This window comes from Rhinatrema bivittatum, chromosome 11 (genome assembly GCF_901001135.1).
Source record: "Rhinatrema bivittatum chromosome 11, aRhiBiv1.1, whole genome shotgun sequence".
NCBI lineage: Eukaryota > Metazoa > Chordata > Amphibia > Gymnophiona > Rhinatrematidae > Rhinatrema > Rhinatrema bivittatum.
In genome coordinates, this window is record NC_042625.1 from 97,449,115 (window position 1) to 97,463,091 (window position 13,977).

The window sequence follows — 13,977 nt, forward strand, 5'->3', positions numbered from 1 at the left end:
GCCAGCACACGTCACAGGACCCAGCAACTAATTACATGGAAAAGACATTTAAACTAAAAGGTTCACATTTGTGCTTGCCTATGAATATTGTATACATGATCCAATGCAAAAAACATGAAGAAGGATCCTATGTTGGTGAAACAAACCCAAAATTAAGGAATACAGCTTCATAGACATGACCTAAACCATTACTGAGAAAAACCCAACTAGCTCAGTAGGTGAACATTTCTTAATGAGAATCATGAAACTTAAAATTAATTTTAGCGGTACAGAATGATGGGGAACAATTAAAATTAGGATGATTAAACACTTTGAAACACAAAAGACTTAATAAGGACTTTTAAACTAGAACAAGGGGGAAAGCAGACAGTCACTCAGCAGTGTATGGCTCGGAGGAATGTATCTTTGAAGGATACTAATGAAACAGGAGAGTTAGGGCATCCCAACTGAGAGGTTCCAATAAATGCAAAAGTAGCCCATGTGCCTATAAGTAAAGAATCACCTAAGCGAAAGAATTCCAAATTATCCATATCAACTGAAAAGAAGGTTGTTAATACAAACAAACAAAAAACACACTTTGAAATGTCTGTATGCCAATGCCAGAAGTCTAAGAAGTAAGATGGGAGAATTAGAGTGAATAGCACTAAATGATGAGATTGACATAATTGGCATCTCAAAGATCTGGTGGAAGGAGGATAACCAATGGGACAGTGCTATATCAGGGTACAAATTATATCGCAATGATAGAGAGGATCAACTTGGTGGGGGTGTGGCACTTTATGTCCGGGAGGGCATAGAGTCCAACAGGCTAAAGATCATACAAGAGACTAAATGCTCAGTCTGTATCGGTAGAAATCACGTGTGTGTTGGGTAAGAGTATAGTGATAGGAGTATATTATCGTCCACCTGGTCAAAATGGTCAGACAGATGATGAAATGCTAATTTATTTATTTAACGGCTTTTCTATACTGATATTAGTGGATACATCATATCAATTTACATCAAACTGCAGGTAGAAAATTACATCAAACAGGGACTGGGCAGTGGAGTGAAGGAATGTAACAAGAGTAAATATAAAATATAGAAAGCAGGAAATACAACTGAGAGCAAGTTAACAAATTAGAAAACGGGTATTGAATTGGAGGCATAATGAAAGCAATGGATGGAGGGGGCTGATGACCTAATCTGGGAATGCCTAAGAGAGATCAGGGAAGCTAACCAACTTGGCAGTGCAATATTAATGGTAGATTTCAATTACCCCAATATTGACTGGGTAAATGTAACATCAGGACTTGCTAGAGACATAAAGTTCCTGGATGTAATAAATGATTGCTTCATGGAGCAATTGGTTCAGGAACCAATGAGAGATGGAGCTATTTTACATTTATTTCATAGTGGCATGCAAGATTTGGTGAGAGAGATAACGGTGGTGAGGCCGCTTGGCAATAGTGATCATAACATGATCAAATTTAAACTAATAACTGGAAGGGGGACAATAAGTAAATCTACAGCTCTGACTCTAAGGGGGTCATTTTCAAAAGGGATCGTACGCGAAAAGTCTCTTTTTGCGTGCGATACCTAGATCGGGGCATCCGCACCAGAAGGGGAGGAGTCGGGGTGGCACCGGGGCAGATGCCGCAAAGACGTTGCTGACGGCGAGAAGGTAAGGGCCCTTTTCGCCGCCAGTTTCGCACCCAATAGCACCACCTTTTATGGTGCCGCTATTGGGTGCGAAAGCCGGCCCCCCGCTTCGCCACCCTGCCCCCCCATTATTGCCGGATTTTCTAAGGTCTGCGACCTTAGAAAATCCAGGCCTAAATTTTCAAAAAGGAAACTTTGATAAAATGAGGAAAATAGTTAGAAAAAAACTGAAAGGTGCAGCTGCAAAGATTAAAAGTGTTCAACAGGCTTGGACATTGTTTAAAAATACAATCTTAGAAGCGCAGTCCATATGTATTCCATGTTCTAAGAAAGGTGGGAGTAAGGCAAAATGATTACCGGCATGGTTAAAAGGTGAAGTGAAAGAGGCTATTTTAGCCAAAAAAAAACCCTTCAAAAATTGGAAGAATGATCCATCTGAAGAAAACAGGATAAAACATAAGCATTGTCAAGTTAAGTGTAAAACATTGATAAGGCAGGCTAAGATAGAATGTGAAATGAAGTTGGACATAGAGGCAAAAACTCATAATAAAATCTTTTAAAATATATCCGAAGCAAGAAACCTGTGAGGGAGTCGGTTGGACCTTTAGATGACTGAGGGGTTCAAGAGGTTCTTGGGGAAGATAAGGCCAATGCAGAAAGACTAAATGAATTCTTTGCTTCTGTATTTACTAATGAGGATGTTGGGGAGATACCGGTTCCAGAGATGGTTTTCAGGGGTGTTGAGTCAGACGAACTGAATGAAATCACTGTGAACCTGGAAGATATAATAGCCCATACTGACAAACTAAAGAGTAGCAAATCACCTGGACTGGATGGTATGCACCCCAGGATTTTGAAGGAACTAAAAAAGAAATTTCACATCTATTAGTTAAAATTTGTAACCTATTATCAACATGAAAAACCCTAACTCTGAAAAGGCAATGTTGCAGGCCCTAAACACCTCTATACCTCCTATTAGGAAAATAGAACAAGCCAGCCTGCTATAGCAGAAGTTGTCAACCCAGTCCTCAGGACACATTTATCCAGTCCGGTTTTCAGGATATCCACAATGACTATGCATGAGATACATTTGCATATATTGGAGGCAGCACATGCAAATCTCTCATGCATAGTCATTGTGGATATCCTGAAAACCTGACTGACTGGGTTGAGAACCCCTGTGTGTTAGAGCCCTACAGAGAAACCACTACCGAGCAGAATACCTCACCTCAGTCACACATGCAGAACACAAACATACCTTCATCCAGTACAGAATAAAAAGAGACTGATGGAGTGCACTGACAACTCCCTCACTCTACCTTAAGGCTTCAGGCAACAAGGGATTCTGGGTGAAAGAGGTTCCCTTCACCCTACTCTGTGAACCCAGGCCCAGAGAGCTTGTCAAGCCCAGAGAAGCTGAGAGGGTCTCGTATGCAAGGAGCAGTTACGACTAAGGTTTGTGATTGACATAAAGGTAAAAACCCTATTCTGCTAAGGATGTGAATTACCTGTATTTAAGGAAAGCTGTACTGATGTTTTTTGAGTTGATTTTTGTACTACCTGAAGCTAAGGTGAGCTGCACTGCTTGTTTTAAGTTTGGAACTTTTATTCGTTGTAAATAAAGTGCACAAAACGGTAACAGCCAGTGTCTGCAGCCTGATTCTTTCTGGCTGTGACCAAGCCGCACGCACCAGCTTACTGTAAGAGCATAAAGTATAAACAGAAAATGCAGACAAAAACTGAACAGGAATCTGCAACAAGCAGAGACTGTATGCAGTGCAACAATGGAAAAATAAAAATTCCATTTCTCAAAACAATAAAATCAAGAAAAATAAAGCATCAGTCATAATAGTAAAAAACATACTAATAATAAATTTCAAAACAGCTGATGGGTAGAACATCAGCCAATAATTAAAAATTCATATAACAATTATAGAACATTTTCCAAATATCAAAATATTTCAAAATAGCAGACACATCAAGTAACACTCAGTAATTAAAACTTAACAAGGATCAAAGAGATCTCTGCTTTTCATACCTGGGAACTCTTGATCTCTGTTCATCCTGAGATTGCTGTGGATTAATACGAGGGGCAGGAAGGGGGAACTTTCTTCTCTCACACACATGCACATACATTCTCTCTCTCATACATACAAGTGCTCACACGCACACACTACATATACATGCGCCTGCACACACATGCATGTATTTTCTCTCGTACATACACACGTGCTCTTGTACAAACACACTCTCCCTCTGCCTTATTCACAGTGCTCTCTCCTTTCTTTTTTGGCTGTGGTGGGCAGGATAAGCTGAGCAGGCAGCCCGGATCTCACATTTTGTCCTACTGCCTGCAGTCGCTGGGTCTTTTTTTTTTTTTCAAGCGCAGGTTGGGCTCTGCCAGCAGCCTGGAGGGGTCTCGTTTTTGCTGCTGGTGGGTTGGGCTCTGCCAGCAGCCTGGAGGGGTCTCGTTTTTGCTGCTGGTGGGTTGGGCTCTGCCAGCAGCCTGGAGGGGTCTCGTTTTTGCTGCTGGTGGTGGGTTGGGCTCTGCCAGCAGCCTGGAGGGGTCTCGTTTTTGCTGCTGGTGGTGGGTTGGGCTCTGCCAGCAGCCTGGAGGGGTCTCGTTTTTGCTGCTGGTGGGTTGGGCTCTGCCAGCAGCCTGGAGGGGTCTCGTTTTTGCTGCTGGTGGGTTGGGCTCTGCCAGCAGCCTGGAGGGGTCTCGTTTTTGCTGCTGGTGGTGGGTTGGGCTCCGCCGGCAGCCCATGGGGCTTTCCTCTTACCTTCACCACTGGAGATTTGGGCTCTGTTGGCAGCTCACGCGGTTTCCCTCTCACCTTCGCTGCTGGAGGGTTGGGCTCCACTGGTGGCCCTCAAGGCCTCTTCTGTTTTCCAGCTGCTGGTGGCTTGGGCTCTGCTGATGGCTGCTGGGACTCTTCAGTAATCTCTGTGTGCTGCTGTGAGACTCCTCTCCTAGCCCGCGGGGAGTGGGAACCTCACTGGCACGACATCTATTTGTGCCACGGGGCTCTTCTTCTGGCATATTAAAGGGTGAGGAGGCCGCCCAAGGAGTATTTTGGGGGATGCCTTTTGCTGCTTTAAATGCAGTCTCGTTAGAGAACCGCTGCCGGTGCTGGGTGGACCAGCAAGGCCATGCCAGCCACTAGCTCAGGTCTGACTGGTGACAAATGGTAGGGAGAGGGGCACCAGTGGTAGAAGAATAGGGACTGACTCGGACCCATAATATCACGTGTAAGTTTGTAATAAAGCTGCGACCCTGTTATGACAATAGAACAAGGTATGTGTGTGTGTGTGTGTGTGTGTGGTGGTTTTGGATGGTGGTTGTGTGGTTAAAAGGAGGGGATGTAATGGGGAGTTTGTGGTAACGTAAGTTAAGGATGTCATCCAGCCCAGCGTCGAGCCAGTAAACGGCGCCATTCCACCTGGCGTTGCGCGACAAAGGGGCACTCCCCTTTGTGCACCCCTTTGTGCAACCCTTAGTGCTACCTTTTTTTTTTTTTCGTTTTTTTCTTTTAAACATCTATGTTCTTCCTCTTTTATTTATTTATTTATTTATTTATTGTTTTTGTTATACCGAGTTTCATGACAGGCATCACATCAACCCGGTTTACAATTAACAAAGTGTGAAAAACATAACGTAGCGTAGTAAACAATATTCTCAATAAAAACCTTGAACTTTAAATACAGGGAATCAGAAAAAGGATGTGAGAAAGTTACAATAAAACAGGGAAAAATTAACTTGGAACTGGAAGGGGGGAGAGAAAAGAACAGAGCAATATTTACATTTCAGCCAATTAATGTAAAAAAATTAGCAAGATGAGTAGATAAGACTATGCGAATAAATGTGGCGGTACATCACTGTGAGATGTTTAACTTTTGTTTAACTTTCTCTTTTTTTATAGTTGTTATCCCTTGTTAACAATTTTCATTGTTATTAATGTTAAATGTATTTGACAAAGGTAACTTTTTTTCCTGCATCTCCTGTTTTAATGTAAACCGGTATGATTTGTATATTATACAAGAATGTCGGTATATAAAAATTATAAATAAATAAATAAATAAATTTGGTAACAGAAAATTGTGCCATCTAATGGGTAGAGCTTGAGAAGGGCTCTGATGAGATTCAGTGGCAAAAGACAGTGAAGGTCATTAATCACTAGCAACCCTTGAAGCAGTATCACTGAATGATGCCAGAGACCATTTACATAAACCAATCATGGAGGACTATTATGCATTACCTGTTCCCCCGTGGATTTTGTCTTAATTCAGAGACCACCTTCTTAGTATAATCAAGAAGACACCTGCTGCCTTCATTTCCATTTAATTATGCTGCAGCCTGGGCCCCCAGCAAACCCACGTCACCCAGGCAGGGTTTAATGTGCGGCGATGCACTGCTGAGGCTGTCATTCTCTGCTCCACCTGGGAGATAAATAGCTTGAAATTAGAAGCAGATAGGAAAAATATCTTAATATATCAAGTTGGCACACAGAGGCAGCTTTAGCGGACCTGAGAGACAGACTGTCAGAGCCCCTGGGTAAATATATTTAATTCTACTTTTGAACTGATAAGTGTACAAGGAAGATGGTTCCTCTGCTCTCTCAATCAGGATAAAGACTCTGAACAGTTGGGTTTTAGTCTGCTAATGCCCTTTGTCAGCATTAATGGCTGAATGGCAGAGAACAGCAGCCCAGGTCTTACCTGCCAGCTGTCACCCCAGCGCATTCTGGGACTTGCAGTCCTACTGTTCTTAGTGAAGATTTGCTGCAGGTGAAGGATCTGGCAGGCGCCATTATTTACCCCAGCGTCCCACAGTCCTAGCACGTGTGGAAGAAAGGCTCTTGGGATGATGATGATCATTTCTTTACTGTTACAAAATGGTCTAGACTTTCGTGGCTTTTATAGGGTAAGGGGGAGAAAATGAGGAATGTAGGACATCGTGTCAGAATACAGCATTGCAGGAGCCAGAGAGGGGCTGCTGTTGAGTAAATCAGTGTTTCCCAGCCCGTGTGCCTTCAGGCCTGATCAAGTGAGCCATGGCAAAGCCACCAGTGCTTGGTGCTCGGATGCAGACCAGCATCTGGGCTCTCCACGCAGCACCTCACAGCAACAACAGTCGGCAGTGGTGCCTCTTAAACGTGTAGGAGCTCCTTTCTGAGAAGACATGTAATCATGCATGCTGCCTCTTCCTAGCTGCAGCATGAGCCCTGGACTGTGGTAACTAACGGACAGCATGCAGGGCAGGCATAGTTGGGCCCCGTTTTTGTTTAGCGCACACAATGTGCTCAGCACTTCATCCTCATTTTCCCCATCCTAAGCTTTTTCCTTTGAGTTCTTCCAGACTGTCTTGTTCCCAAGCTGAGTGAGACACGGAGAACGTGCACGGAGCACTGGATGCCACGCCTTCTGAATGTTGGGAGTGGCGGCGGTGGAAGAGCACTGGCAGCCACACGTGGCAGGCAAGATAAACTAATCGAGCTGGCTGATGCATGACTCCAACTTCTCCCTTCTCCCGCACTTGTACATAGAGGGAACTGAGACGAGTTCATGAGAGTCTCTGCCCCCTCTCACCCTTTGTTTAAAAATTGGAAGAGAGGCTACTTGGACTTTCAGTGCCTCCCTAGCCCTTTCCATGTCTGCATTGCCTGCCTTGTGGAGGTTGGGGCGCTACATAACATTTTTGTTAATGTGGGTGTGCCTTGTGCTAGAAAAGGTTGGGAAACACTGGATTAAATCAATGTCCTCTGATCAGCTCTCCAGACCAGTCAGGAAGTAGACATTTTGATTTTGGAAGGGCATTGTCACTGAAGTTTAAAGTTTTATCAAAGGTAAAAGTTTAAATCACAGAAGTGATGGTCCTTTTAGTCCCATTTAACTGCTTTGGTGACTACCTCCTCCCCCCCCCCCCCCCCCAAGGAGTATTATTGAAGCATGGAAGCCCCCATCAAAAGATGAGAAGGAACAAGTGTGTATTGGAGCAGAGTCTTTTGGGGGCAGGAAGATAAGAGCGGCTTAAGAAAACAGTGGGCGTAAAAGGGGCATTCAGAGTAAGGCCATAGTACAAAAACTAAACAAATTGTTTTGGTAATTACTGAGGATGATGGTGGAGAGAGATTCAAAGCCTGAACAATACTCTATAGGTAATGTTTCAAAGGAGTTGAATCAAACCAGTGTGAATCTGGAAGAGCTGCCAACAAATAGTAGCAAATCAATGGGACCTGATGGTACTTGCCTCGGAATTCTCAAATAACATCTCAGGCCTGGTTCTAGTAATCTGTAACCTATTCAGATCTTGCCACCTCTACCTGAGGATTGAAGTGTAGAAAATGTTGACTCCAGGTGTGACCCGAGTAATTGCAAACTGGTGAGCCTGATATCGGTGCAGGGTAAAATAGCTTCTGCTATTTTAAGAACAAAATTAGTGGTCATATAGATTCACATGGCTTAAGCAGAAGAATCGGTATGGATTTGGCAAAAGCAAATCCTGTTATAGTAACCTATTAGAAAGTTTTGATGGGGCGAGTAGGCATGTTGGGTAAAGGTGAGTTGTTTGGATTTCGTGTATTTGGATTTTCCCTCAGAAAACTAAGGTGTCATGGGATAGGAGGTGATTCCTTACTTCAGACTGATAACTTATTGTCAAGTTAAATGTAAGACATTGATAAGACAGGCTAAGAGAGAATTTGAAAAGAAGTTGGCTGTAGAGGCAAAAACTCACAGTAAAAACTTTTAAAAATATATCCGAAGCAGAAAGCCTGTGAGGAAGTCAGTTGGACCTTTAGATGATTGAGGGGTTAAAGGGACGCTTAGAGAAGATAAGGCCATCACGGAAAGATTAAATGATTTCTTTGCTTCGGTGTTTACTGAAGAGGATGTTGGGGAGATACCCGTATCAGAGAAGGTTTTCATGGGTAATGATTCAGATGGACTGAACCAAATCACGGTGAACCTAGAAGATGTGGTAGGCCTGATTGACAAACTGAAGAGTAGTAAATCACCTGGACCGGATGGTATACACCCCAGTGTTCTGAAGGAACTTAACAATGAAATTTCAGACCTATTAGTAAAAATTTGTAACCTATCATTAAAATCATCCATTGTACCTGAAGACTGGAGGGTAGCTAATGTAACTTCAATATTTAAAAAGGGCTCCAGGGGCGATCCGGGAAACTACAGACCAGTTAGCCTGACTTCAGTGCCAGGAAAAATAGTGGAAAGTGTTCTAAATATCAAAATCACAGAACATATAGAAAGACATGGTTTAATGGAATAAAGTCAGCATGGCTTTACCCAAGGCAAGTCTTGCCTTACAAATCTGCTTCTCTTTTTTGAAGGAGTTAATAAACATGTGGATAAAGGTGAACCAGTAGATGTAGTATACTTGGATTTTCAGAAAGCATTTGACAAGGTTCCTCATGAGAGGCTTCTAGGAAAAGTAAAAAGTCATGGGACAGGTGGTGATGTCCTTTAGTGGATTACAAACTGGCTAAAAGACAGGAAACAGAGAGTAGGATTAAATGGACAATTTTCTCAGTGGAAGGGAGTGGGCAGTGGAGTGCCTCAGGGATCTGTATTGGGACCCGTACTTTTCAATATATTTATAAATGATCTGGAAAGAAATACGATGAGTGAGGTAATCAAATTTGCAGATGATACAAAATTGTTCAGAGTAGTTAAATCACAAGCAGATTGTGATAAACTGCAGGAAGACCATATGAGACTGGAAAATTGGGCATCCAAATGGCAGATGAAATTTAATGTGGATAAGTGCAAGGTGATGCATATAGGGAAAAATAACCCATGCTATAGTTACGCAATGTTAGGTTCCATATTAGGTGCTACAACCCAAGAAAGAGATCTAGGCGTTATAGTGGATAACACATTGAAATAGTCTGTTCAGTGTGCTGCGGCAGTCAAAAAAGCAAACAGAATGTTGGGAATTATTAGAAAAGGAATGGTGAATAAAACGGAAAATGTCATAATGCCTCTGTATCGCTCCATTGTGAGACCGCACCTTGAATACTGTGTGCAATTCTGGCCGCCGCATCTCAAAAAAGATATAATTGTGATGGAGAAGTTACAGAGAAGGGCTACCAAAATGATAAGGGGAATGGAACAGCTCCCCTATGAGGAAAGACTAAAGAGGTTAGGACTTTTCAGCTTGGAGAAGAGACGACTGAGGGGGGATATGATAGAGGTGTTTAAAATCATGAGAGGTCTAGAACGGGTTAATGTGAATCAGTTATTTACTCTTTCGGATAATAGAAAGACTAGGGGGCACTCCATGAAGTTAGCATGTAGCACATTTAAAACTAATCGGAGAAAGTTCTTTTTCACTCAACGCACAACGCACAATTAAACTCTGGAATTTGTTGCCAGAGGATGTGGTTAGTGCAGTTAGTATAGCTGTGTTTAAAAAAGGATTGGATAAGTTCTTGGAGGAGAAGTCCATTACCTGCTATTAATTAAGTTGACTTAGATAATAGCCACTGCTATTACTGGCATCAGTAGCATTGAATAGACTTTTGGGTAACTGCCAGATACTTATGGCCTGGATTGGCCACTGTTGAAAACAGGATGCTGGGCTTGTTGGACCCTTGGTCTGACCCAGTATGGCATTTTCTTATGTTCTTCTGATACGAAACAAAGAGCAGGATTAAATAACCAGTTTTCCTATTGGAGAAAAGTAAATGGTGGCGTGCCCCGGGGATCTGAACTGGGACCAGCATTGTTTAACTTATTCCTTGACTATCTAGGAAAGGGAACAATGTTTGACCAATGAAATGGTCAAATTTGCAGATGATGCGAAAATATTCAAAAATCGTGTGAGAAACTGCAGATGGACCTTGCAAAACTGGGGAACTGGGCATTTAAATGGCGATGAAATTTTAATGTGCAGAAGTGCAGAGGGCTGCATGTAGGGAAGAATAATGCAAAGTATCGGTACAGGATGCTGGGTTCCATGTTAGGAGTCACCGTGGATGAGATGTTGAAACTCTCAGCTCAGTGGGCGTGGCAGCAGTCAAAAAAAAAAAAGGATTTTAGGAATTATTCAGCAAGAAATAGAGAATAAACCTGAGACTGTATCGTTCTGTGGCGCAACTTGAGTCTCGTGAGCAGCTCTGAAGAAAGATATAGCAGAAGTGGACAAGGCTCAGAGGAGGGTGAGCAAACGGTTAGGGCTCTTCAGCCTGGAGAAGAAATAACAGAGGAGATGTGATAGTTTATAAAATTGTGAATGGGGTGGGACAGTTATTACCCTTTCAGATAGTCTCATGGAATGACCCCTAGTCTTAGTACTAACAGGTAGAAGATTTAAAATAAATGGAGAACGTGTGTGTGTTGTTTTTTTTAATTAATTCTGTGCGCAGCGACGCTGTGAGAATTCATTGTCAGAGGATGTAGTCAAGGCATAGCAGAGTTAGAAGATGTTTGGTCAAATCCATAAACGATAATTAACCAGATGGAGTCAGAGGAGGCGAGAAGTAATTGTATCTACGTTGGGATTTGCCCCGGTTGGGCTTGTGTTGGAGACAGGCTGCTCGGCTTGATGGGCCCGAGACTGGCACCCTTTCCTACTCTGTGACAATTAAAACTCTACCAAGGGATTTCCCTGACGAGTTTTCCGGAGCAGTGTGGAGCTTTTACAGCTGAGGACGCATGGGAGCGAGCCTTCCTCAGCCTGGAGATAAGGTCACCGCTCCCCCTTGCATTCCGAAAATGTGAAGAACAGCAAAAAAAAAACCCAAAAGGAGAAATTGACTTATTGTATGCCCAGAAACGTACACAGGGACATATCTGATAGTGCTGGGCTCGCCACCCCCAGCTACAGCCACTCGCGTCTTGTTCACAGCTGGAATCCTCCCAGCCTGGCATAGTATCAGCTGGGAAAGCTCAGACTGCCACTGACTCTGCCTTCCTCCTCTTGCAAAAATAGAATTTATTTCACAAGGTGGTTGAGACGTGAGGGCTTCTGCATTGACCGTGGTGGCTCTCAAAACCCCCTCTGTTTCTCATGCATCCCTACACCTCCCACACTGTCCTGCAGAGCAGTTGCAATGCAAGCTGCCCTGAAACAGGGAGCATCACCACGGAAGAGGCGCAACACGCGGGTACTGCTAGGCACACGTTTACATAGGTCCTGACACACAGCAAAGATCAGAGCGGTACTGGAAAGCATTCCTAGTGACAGCAGGTGAGAGATGCTACTCTGTGCTGTGCTATATTGTGAGCCCTTGCTTCACTAATTAGAGTTAAAAAAAACACCCAACCCAGACGCTGGGACCAGGAAGAGAAGGCAGTGCAGCATCCCAGTGTTCAATTTGCTGCACAATTACTATGAATGTAGCTGAGGAATCATTTTGCAGTCCAAATAACAACCTGCTCTTTGCCCTGAATTATCTTGTACAAAATTGAAACCATTACATTTGTATGTTAAGGCTTTGTATACTAACTGTATGCTGCAGAAAATAATTTCTTCCTCTAGCAGACCATGCCCTTCACCTAAGAATAATGCAGAGCTGCGAGGAGAAACGCCTGTCCTGTATCTCTTATGTCCCCGACCGCCACAAGCTCTACCCCAGCCAGAGCTCCTCGCTCAGCACCGCAGGAACACATTTCCTGTGCAATAATACATGGGCCTCCCTCCCTCACTCCAGCTACATTTTACCATAAAGTTATTATTAATCTGAGGCCAATAAGCAAAGAGGGATGCAGCACGGGGCGGCCAGAGGGCAGAACCGTGCCTAGGGTAACGTACAGGATAGGGAAAGCTTGATCCTGCTGCAAACCAGTGCTGAAAGCCTGGGGCACAACGCACAAGGCTGATATTCTTCCCTTACCGAGTGGCTAGGTAACATTTTTTAACACTTCTGACACACCGGGGTGGGCAGGCACATGTTTGTGTCTGGCCAAAAGATTTTTGGAGCAAAGCGAAGCCGGTAAGTCTGAAGACTACGGAATCGTTGCTTGAAATTGCACATTTTTTTGGAAGGCCCCGTATAAAAGAGTGAACAGGTTGGGGGGGACATTTGAACAGCTCATGCTGTTTGCAGGTTACGTAGACACTTTTTTTTTTGGCCGGTGTACATCTGCTGCCGGCTTTGAAAGAGAAAGGCGCCTTTCGGGACCACAAGTGGCAGAGCGAGGGCGACGTGGCGCCCGTACATTTTGAAAATGAAACGCACGCGCCTGCCTAACTTGTGCGCGCTGTGGAGGCCGGCGTGAGCTTGCAGGTGGGCAGAGGAGGCTCCGCCTTCAGCCCGGCCAGTTTACCAGGGAAATCGCCCTGCTGCGTGCGATGTTAGTGAGGTGCCCGTCTCTGATACTGCAGGTGGGCAGAGGAGGCCTCACTGTCAGCCCGGCCAGTTTACCAGGGAAATCGCCCTGCTGCGTGCGTTGTTAGTGAGGTGCCCGTCTCTGATACTGCAGGTGGGCAGAGGAGGCCTCGCCGTCAGCCCGGCCAGTTTACCAGGGAAATCGCCCTGCTGCGTGCGATGTTAGTGAGGTGCCCGTCTCTGATACTGCAGGTGGGCAGAGGAGGCCTCGCCGTCAGCCCGGCCAGTTTACCAGGGAAATCGCCCTGCTGCATGCGATGTTAGTGAGGTGCCCGTCTCTGATACTGCAGGTGGGCAGAGGAGGCCTCACTGTCAGCCCGGCCAGTTTACCAGGGAAATCGCCCTGCTGCGTGCGATGTTAGTGAGGTGCCCGTCTCTGATACCGCAGGTGGGCAGAGGAGGCCTCACTGTCAGCCCGGCCAGTTTACCAGGGAAATCGCCCTGCTGCGTGCGATGTTAGTGAGGTGCCCGTCTCTGATACTGCACAAGTTTGACAAGTTGAGTTGCTCTCCGTGCTGAGTTGCCGCACTGCCTGTGTTTCAGATGTTCCTGGATTTGAGAGAAGACGGACGACATCCCCGGGGCTGGCTGGCAGGGACGTAAGTAATCAAAATTAAGACCATTAAGTAATTCAGTCAGCATGGTCTCCGTGCTCGAAACCTGGGTTTCTTCAAATACTTGCCCTACAATATGAAGGCTGGCACAGCAGCTCTTTCGCCGAGAGACGTCTTCTGTTAATTATGCAGAATTATAAATTTCCGTTAGGAGTGTAAAATAATTAGATTCATAAGGCAGAATAACAATTGCTAAGTATGAGGTGGGTTCATTCTTTGGGGTTTCACAACAGTGCAAGTGTTTAATGATTGTAATAGAAGGAAGCCACAGTATGTATTATGCCAGCCCTGCACCAAGGATTATTTCATCATTTCAGAATTATAGCTGCTCTTTTTATGTAGCTGTCTCGCCTCGGTGGCGGGAAGCAACA

General features: G+C 44.4%; 1 long non-coding RNA gene across 1 annotated transcript in view; it reads left to right on the plus strand.

Moving 5' to 3' along the window:
* LOC115073220 overlaps positions 1 to 13,596 on the plus strand; it is a 50,961-nt gene extending 37,365 nt beyond the window's left edge. The window contains exon 3 of the long non-coding RNA XR_003851950.1: positions 13,536 to 13,596. This is a non-coding gene — a long non-coding RNA (uncharacterized LOC115073220). The remainder of the gene's footprint in view (positions 1 to 13,535) is intronic.
* The last annotated feature ends 381 nt before the right edge of the window (positions 13,597 to 13,977 follow it).